This window comes from Manis javanica, chromosome 8, assembly GCF_040802235.1.
Source record: "Manis javanica isolate MJ-LG chromosome 8, MJ_LKY, whole genome shotgun sequence".
Classification (NCBI taxonomy): Eukaryota; Metazoa; Chordata; class Mammalia; order Pholidota; family Manidae; genus Manis; species Manis javanica.
In genome coordinates this window covers 13,325,415-13,334,628 of record NC_133163.1, presented here as the reverse complement: position 1 = coordinate 13,334,628, position 9,214 = coordinate 13,325,415, and positions in this window count along the sequence as shown.

Below are 9,214 nucleotides of genomic sequence, written 5' to 3'. Positions count from 1 at the left end.
TGAAGCCCTTTGAGACTCTGATGAATAATAAGAATATAACATAATAAATGAGTAAATTACATAGTATATCAGAAGGTGATAAATGTTGTAGGAAGAAGAAAAACTCCCTGTGCTCTCCCCCAGACCCCCAACAAAAAACCCTGAAGTGAACCTAAAATTTTGGTATGATTTAAGTAAGAGGTTTTCAGCATGGCCAAGCCCTCTATGGATACAGTAAAGAAAGATTCCCTCCCCAGGGTATAGCCTACTGTGCATGAAAGTCAGAGAGGGGTGGGAGAGTAGGTGAGAACAGAAGCGGCGCTGAGACTGCCTGGATCCCCAAGTCAGGTGCGAGGGAGGACTCCATGCTCCCTGACCAGTTGCTAGGTGAATCCCCAGGCCTCTGGCTCCTGGCTTCCCTGCAGCCCCATCCCTCCATCATCATATTTATCAATTGAGCACCTATGTCAGATCAGTCACTGTTCTAAATGCTTAGGATATATCAGTGAGCAGACAAAGTAGTCAGTGACTCCAGAGAGATTATATTCTAGTGGATGGAGGCAGATAAAAATAAAACAACAAAATTATGTGGTATATTAAAAGTGGTAAGTGCTATGGGGGGAAAAAAAGGAAAAAAGTCTCACAGGGTAAGAGGGATGGGGACCATCAAGGACGGGCTGGGTGGGGAGTCCACTGTAATTTTAAATGTGGAGGTCAGAGTGGGTTCACTCAGTGCAAAGATGTGAACGGGTGGAAGGACGTGGCCACGCAGATATGTGGGGGAAGAGGGCTCCAGGCCAAGGGAACGGCTAGTGTGGAGCCTGGAGGGAGGGGACTGCGGTGTGTTGGAGGAACCGCAGGAGCAGTCAGGAGGAGGTGAGAGGGATGACAGGGGACCAGGTGGGTAGCTCGGGCCGTGGAGGAAACAGATTGGATCAGGATAGATTCTGAAGGTGGAACAAATGGGGTTTGAGAAAGGATCCAGGGAGGGATGGAAGAGAAAGGGAGGAGTCAAGGGTGACTGAAGTTTTGGCCTGAGCAGCTAAGGGGGTGGAGTTACCATCAACAGGGACATGGAAGCTGTGGGAGGAGCAGGTTTGGGGTGACGGGACAAGAGCTCAGTTTCAGTGTGTTCTTTGGAGACAGCCATCAGACGTCCCAGCAGAGACCCTGGAGGCACTGGGAGGCGTTTGGGATTTGATTCTGGATTTCACAGCCAAGAGAGGCTCACATGGGACAGACCCTCAGAAGGCTTCCCCGGCCCATGGCCCTGTCAGAGCCGGCTCGTCTGCACACATTTCCCACCGCTGCTTGTGTTTGTCCAGGGCGGGTTGTCACTGTCTGCTTGGACAGCCACTGTGTGTCCGAACGGTCCTGACTGAGAGAAGTTCTTCTGACACTGAGCAGACTGATGTCCTAGGGGCCTCAGACCACAGAGAAAAATTCAGAAAAGAGACCCAGGGCCTCCCAGTGTGAGAGAATGAGGTGTAGAGGAGATAGAGGGGTTCTTGACATCTTCCCCCTGTCTGACTTCAATCCTTTGTGAGATGAGGTTTCCCCAAGCCACCCCAGGGCTTCCCAACAAATGCTTACCTTTCTCTTAAGCGGGGTTCCGTAAGCTCTCCAGCCACCAGAGACCTCCACCCAGCCAAGCCAAGTACTGACAGAGGGGCTGGAGGACTCAGTGAGAGAGTGTCAAATGCTCAGCCCAGTGCCTGGGGCAGAGACAGTGCTAGAAGCAATGAGATAATCACTTGCATCCAGAAGGGTACAGGGCAGGGAAGGAGACTGTGGAGTTAAGTCTTAAGAGGTAGGTGGAGTTAACCAGATGAAGAGAGGGATAAAGGGATTCCCTGGCCCCAGGTCATCTCTTCTCCACACTGAGCACACCCAGCTCCTGTCACACACCCCTCCTCCATGGCAAGTGTGGTCTTGGTCTTTACCGGCAGTGCCCAGGCCAGAGCTTTGGGAGAGAACATAGCACAATGAAGAAATATGTGGAGACTACAGCCAGATCTTCAAATCCAGGCCCCATATCTCCTAGTTGTGTGGCCTCAAACAAATTCCTCAACCTCACTGTGCTTCCGTCTCCTTATCTAGAGACAGGGGGATCATATCAGGACCTACTCTGTAGACTTGCTGTGAAGATGAAGTGGGATAACGCCTGGGAAGAGTCTAGATACGGTAAGCACTCAAGAAATGTGAGCATCTTTTATACTGGGCCTGACACAGTCCTGGCCTCAGCTTCTGCCCAGCCCAGCAAACCCCAATAGGTCTGCTGCGGTTCAAAAGCCTGCTCCAGTCCCTGAGCTCAGGTGGTCCCGTTTTACAGTGAAGGAAATGAAGGTAACTCAGAATGCCCGAATGACATTTCTCAGAGCTTACAGCTAGTCCAAGGTAAACAGTGGGTGGCTCAGGGTCTGGCTAAGGAGAGAGGCAGTTTCTGAGGGTCGGAGTGAAGGTGTGGTGGGAAGTCGGGGGCTGGGAGCAGGAAGCAGAGGAGACAGGCAAGGTTGGGGGTTGGGGGCTGGGGGCTGGGGGCTGGGGGCTGGGGGCTGGGGAGGCAGTTTCCAGCAGGAAGAGGGAGAGGAAGCCAGGCAACCCCCTGAGGGGCAGTGGAAACTCTGGTTGCAGACACCTGGCTGTCCCGTTAGGTCCTCACAGGCCCCTCGTGCTTCAGCTCTGGGTCTGGGCTGCAGCAGAAAAGCCATTTGCTGGGTCACCCCGCAGCTGGGACAGTCCTGGAGCTTTCTTGGCAGGCCAAGTCAGCCGCCCCCACCCTGTTTCATTCCTCTGCCCAGTGGCTCCTCGGAGCCTCAGCCGCTGCTCCAGCCTGGCCACGAGCTAATGGTGTACCTTGGGTGGGTTGTTTTACCTCTTAGACCCCAAAACCATCCAATGGGAGTGCCCATCACCAGAATGGAGTGCCCCGGGGAGCCAGGGACCTTGTGGCCTGTTGTGTATCCCAGAGCCTACAATGGAGCCAGATACATGATTCTCGGAGAGTATTTGTCAAGGAAATGAATCAATGAATGACTGAATGCCCAGCTTGCTCTGAGGGTAGTAGTGGGAACCAGATGAGTGAACAGGCAGCAAACCAGCTTGGTGCCATGCTCCAGACTGGTGCACACACCGGCAGGTGGACCCCTTCCTCAGGGGTCAGGCTTCAGACTCTGTAAGTGGAGTCTGGCTCATGGTCTCCCCTCCCACCCCAGCTTCTGCTCCCACATTCCTGGTGGCAACATCATCACCCCTGATCACCGAAGAGGAACCCCCTCAGTATTACCCCCTTCATCTCCTGTCCATCATCTGCTCACTCTACGTTCTAACTAATCCTCAACGTCACCTGCGCTCCGCATCAGAACTCCATCACCTAAGCCAGACCGCATGCTTGCTCTCCTCTTACCTACCAGAGTGACCCACCTGGTCTGTCTCAGTCACTCCTCAGCTCCCCAGCACCCCACACACCATTCCATCCACTACGCTGCAGCCAGATGGTTCTTTCTCTTCTAGGGCTGCTCACTGGCCTCAGGACAGAGTTGAAATTCCTCAACAGGGCTTTTGCATGGCTATTAGAAACGGGCCCCTACTGATCCCCAGCCTCCTCCTTGTCCATACTCCCCTCCTCTTCCTATACAACACCCCCTTATGTTTTAGGAACCACTGTGCTCTTTCCATGCCTCTGTGACTTTGCACATTCCGTTCCTTTGGTCTGAGATGTGCCTGCATGATAAACATCCATCCCTCAAATCCTTCAAGAGTGCCCAGGGAAACCCATCCTGACCACCCCAGAGTTGCATAATTTCCCCTAAGACTTGAACAACTTACTGTGAACACATCTATTATATGAATCTCTTATGTTGTACCTTAAGTATTTGGATGTCTTCCTCCCTTATGTGATATTTCTAGAATAGGCTTATGGTTTATTCAGACTGAACATGAATATAAATGTGAATATTTAAATAATGAGCAGTATCTCGCTCAAGTAGGCATTCATAAATATGTAATCAATGAATGTATTGATGGATAGAAATGATGGGTGGACAAATGGAAGGATGGAAGAAAGAATGACTGGATAGATGGAAGAAAAAAGGCAAGATGGATGGATATACTGAAGGAATGAAAATGGCAGGAAGAAAGGACAGCTGCATGGAAGAAAAGGACGATAAATATTGAATGGAAGGATGTAAGGATAACGGATGGTGAATGGATGGAGATATAGGTGGATGGGTGGATGGATGAAGGGGAAGATTAGGGTTTGGATGGATGGATGGATGGGAAGAAGGATGGAAAGATCTAAGAAAGGAAGTGTGAAAGATGAATGGATAAAAGAATAGTTGGATAGAATGGATGTATAGAAGAATGAAGGGAAATAAGGATGAAATGACAGAAGATGGATAGGTGAATGGATGGATAGAAGAAGAATGAAACGATGGAAGCAAGAATGTATGGAAGATAAGAGGAAGAATGGAAGAAGGCTGAGCGAATGGGTGAATGTGCAGATGGGATTCATGGACAGATATGAAAGTTTTTATGCCACTTGAGCTCCTCAGCTTTCTCATGGGGCAGTCTGGAGCTCCCAGGTCGTCCCTAAAGCGGGTCCCAGCTGCCTGACCTGGTACATTCACACTGTGTATTTTGACCTTAGACAATCCATTTGTGGTTATTAAAAACTAGAATGCTGGGGATCGGTTAGTTCAACAGATTCAAGACAGTGTCAGAGAAAATGGGCTCAGAGAGTTTAAGCAGGTTACAGGCAGTCTTGTGGTAGCTACCTTGAAGGGCAGCTCTTCTGACTCCCTGCGGAGCTCTGCATGCTACTCTTTGATTTGCTCAGATCCCCTCCCTGGAGCCTCATTCTAGCTGCGCCTGCTTGTCTGCTAACCTGGGAGAGGTTTTTGCATGGAACAAATGAGAAAAGGAAATGAGCTCAACCTAGGGTTGGAGCTGGGGAGGCTTGAGGGGAGTCAGCAGCCTTTCCACACCAAACGTGACCCAGGGCACATTCCTGAGCAGGAGAAAGAGAATCTGGTCCAGGGCCAGCCTGCAGGCACCCTGCCAGGGCCATAACACAGGAAAGGTTTGGGCAGCACTAGAGAGCCGTCCTGGTGCCCAGAGAACCCCCGGGGGAGCTAAGGAGGCCAGGGGGCCCCTCACTGACTCAGAGCAAGTCCTGAGCAGGGAGGAATGTGTGGCCCTCAGCTCCTGCCTCACCTGCCCTCTGCAGCCAAGGTCCGCAGGCTGAATCTCGACTGCGTCCCCAAGCCCCACCCCCCTAAGCCTTGTCCCCCTGAATAGCACTCACTGCTATTCTCTTTTGTAACTCTTCACCGCAGACTTCATTAAGGCAGCTTCCAGAAGATGCCTGGATACCTGTGAGGCCCACACATTGTCCTGCATCCCCACACTCAGGACCCAGGAGAGCCATGCCGGGGATATCATTTGCTCGGTCTCCTTCTGCACATGGCCCCACTCTGGGACACCTGGCGGTTACCTTCCCTGGACCCTCTACCTTCACCCTCCCGTGGAGGCTAATCAGAGCCCCTTGAGGGGAGGGGTCGGGCTTTCTACTACACAGACGTGGACCCGGAACCCAAGAGGGTCAAGAGAGGTTACACAGTTTAGTCAACAGCAGTCGGATTCTGGAAGGTACTATGAAGGGGAGCTAGAGACTTCCCTTTTTTAGCTTCTGGGCTAATTTTGTGAATCCTGCTGCATGTTGGTCTCCTTTAAGGCAGCCTAAGGACAAAGCATGTGTTTTTGAAACAAACATGTTTTTGGTGTTTTCTTTTCTTGTTTTCTTCCTGGAAAACAATTCAGGGCTTTCTTTTCATGCTTCATGACCATCGTGACTGAAAAAAACCTGCTTTGGAAAGTCCGGGGAGAGTCCAAGTTTCCTAGGGAGGCCGGCCTGGCCGGCGAAGTGTGGGCTTTCTCACTTCCTTCGGTGCAGACGTGGTTGGCCGATCCCTGCCGGCCAGCCTCCAACACTCAGCTCTTTGTGGGCCTCATGCCCGCTGTGGCTTTTAATGTTGTTATTTTTCAGAGTTGAGAATCTGTGGTTTTTAATTGCATCTCAGGATACCACCCCACTCTGTTCCCAACCACTGCTCCCCTTACAGGGGGAACAGAGGGACTCAAAATTAGGTTTGAGGCTCTGTCATGCTGATAATTCACTAAAACACACAGATATCTGTATTTATTCATCCAGAGATAAGTACTAGGAACCTTTGCAGAGAACTAAATATGACGTCTAATTTTAAAATAGATGTTTGTGTAAATTAATAGTGAATTGTACAAATATATAGCAAAAGTGTGATAATACTGTACTTTGGGATATTCTTACTGCTTAAGAGTCCAGCATCCTAATGGGCCTCCTGGCCTCTACTCTTGACCCTTTGTGGTCTGTTTTCAGCATCATAGCCAAAGTTGATACTTATTGCACGCACATTTAGGACAGGGGTCAGAAAACTTTCTCTGTAAAGGGCCATTTTAAACTTTGTGGGTCACACAGTCTCAGGGCAGCAATTCAATACTGTACAAAGCAGCCATGGACAAAGGTAAATAAATAAGTAAAAAAAAAAAAAAGTAAATGGACTGGCTGTGTTCCAATAAAACTTTATTTACAAAAACAGGCTGAGGCCCTGATTTGGCCCTGGGGCTCTATGTTGCCAATCTTTCTTTAGAAAGAGGACAGCCATAACTGACTGGTATGATGAGCATTCAGGAGGTTGAGGCATGTGTGCATTAGTGAAAAAACCTGGTGGGGCTCACTGGGGAGAAGATGCAAAGAGCTGGACACCTGCCCTTAAAACATCATGGGGTGGGGGAGGGACCCTCTCAGTGGCCCCAGGGGTCGGCCAGAATGAGGGGGAGCTAAGGGAAGTTCATTTTATTCATGACAAGACAAACCCCATAAACAACAAAGGGGTGAGTTTACCATCATTAGAGGCATGCAAACAGACACTGGGGCATTAAGCTGGGTGTTCTTTAATGCCCAGTCTTGTTGGAGTGAGAAGTCCTCCGTTTCTGCTCAAAGTTCTCCATAGCCACTCTGTGGCCCCTGCTTTGCTCAGAGCAGAAGCCGAAGGCCCCCCAGAGACTGGAAACTCCACATGTCCTGGTCCTACTGCTGCCCACTCCTCTGCCTCCCTCTTGACTCCTGCCCTGCAGGCCTCTGGGCTGCTTCCTGGGTCCCTAGACCCACACCCACCCCAGTGCCTCTGCTTCAACTGATCTGTCTCCTGGAATTTCATGCCCAGACCTCCCCATACCAGCTCTTATGTTACCCACCACCAAAACCCTATGTTACTGTCCTTCCTTAGCACTTACTTCTACTTAATAGGCCTTTTAGTTTGCCGATTTATTTGGCTGATGGTCTGTCTTCTCAACCTCAGTGTCAGCTGCCTGAGGCAGGACTTTGTGGGTCACTGCTATACCCAGTGTTTAGTACAGCGCTGACTCATAGTAGGTTCTCAATTAATAGGCACTAAAGATAGCAGGGGGGATTTTTCAAAGAAATTCCTGTATGTCCCACCCACCATATGTCCCACCCCACTTGCTCTTCTTACAGCGTGATGCTGACGTGCCTTCCTTTGAGTAGGGGTCTGCGCTCTCTCCCCTTTGAATCTTGGCAGGCTTGCTACTACACTGGAAGTGACATCACGTGACTCTCGAGACTGGGTAGAGAAGGCAACAAAGCTCTGTCTTGGGCTGGTCGCCCTTGAAATCCAGTCACCATGGCATGAGGCAGCCCGAGCCACATAGAGGTCACGTGCCAATGCCCCGCCCGGCAGCCCTGGCTGAGGGCCCAGCTGCCAGGCAGCCTCAGTTGCCAGACACGTGCATGAGGAAGTGTTCAAAGCAACTCCAGCTCCAGCCACCGTAACCACAGGAGAAGCTCTAAGCAGGAACCAGTCAGTCCCCAGAACTGTGGGCTCTAGTAATGTTGTTTTAAGCTACTAAGCATTGGGGGTAACTTGTTATTTAAAGAATACTCGGAGCCAGCAGGCTGATGTGCTGTTTGTAAGTTGCAGGTCCCCCACCTCACTGTTCTGGGCTCCCCCTTGCCACTGACCCCTTGCTGGAAGCCAGGCCCCCTTGGGGTGGGCTCTACTGTTTCTGTGCATTTCCTTGGGCCCTGCCTCCCTTGTGCACTCTCCGGAAGCTTCTCTTGGAGCTGGTGGCTGGGGTCTGGGGGCCTGCCCTCTCCTCTGGAATCGCTGAGACTCCTGTTCCCAGGCGTGGCCCTCTGCCGGGGACACTGCTGATGCTCTCCGGGCCTGGGGAGGTGAGGGGACATGCCCTTCTCAGGCTGCCCGCCCTCCCTAGAGTGGCCAGAACAGATATGTCTGCATGGAGGCTGAGGGTTCCTCAGTCATTGTCCTTGATTCTGGTTGTCCTGGAAACAGCTTGCTGCTCTGGGTTCCAATTGCTGCCCCTGCCAGCAACAGTGGGAAATTGAGGCACCGCTTGTTTTATAACCCCCAGCTGCCTCCAGGTGATCTGGGAAACCTCTCCTATTACCACAACCACTTCAGGCCCTGGAGCTAAAAATATGAGTCCAGGGAGAGGAGAAAATACTTCTCTTCTCGTTGCCACCCAAAGCACTCCTCTTTTATGGATATTCCTCCCAAGATGATAGGCGGCACCTACGCCACTCAGAGTTCACCTGAAACAGGCCCCTGGTGCCCGTCTGGGATGTGGTTCAGCATCACCATCTCGGCATGATGATACTGAAAGTCTGGCCTATTCGGGGTCACCGTACATGAGTGCCCAGTTCCACTTTTCTGCTGCCAGTGCCCTCTGGCCTGGGCTGGGGCAGGTTCCCCTGCACTGGCCTTTAGGAGAGATGAAAAAGGTACTGAGAGGCAGGACAGGACTAGGGCTAAAAGCTTGGGCTTCAGAGTAAACCAGACCCAGGTTTCACCTGGCTTTGTGACCTTGGCCAAGTCATTATCCTCTCTGATCTCTGAACGGATTCATAGTAGCCCCTTCTGGGGCTGTTGTGAGCATCAGTGAGGTAATGCGCAGAATGTGCTTTGCAGAGGGCTTGGTGCATAGGAGGCTTGCAATAAACAGCAGCTGTCATTTTTGTTAGGTGGCTTGCTGAGATCATGCCACCAGTCAAGGCACAGGCAGCCCTGTGTCCCCATCTCCAGCGTTTTATCCGGTTCTGACTGCACCCTGCCTTGCGTCACACTTGCGAGCGCATGCCCCCACCCCTGGGGCTGCG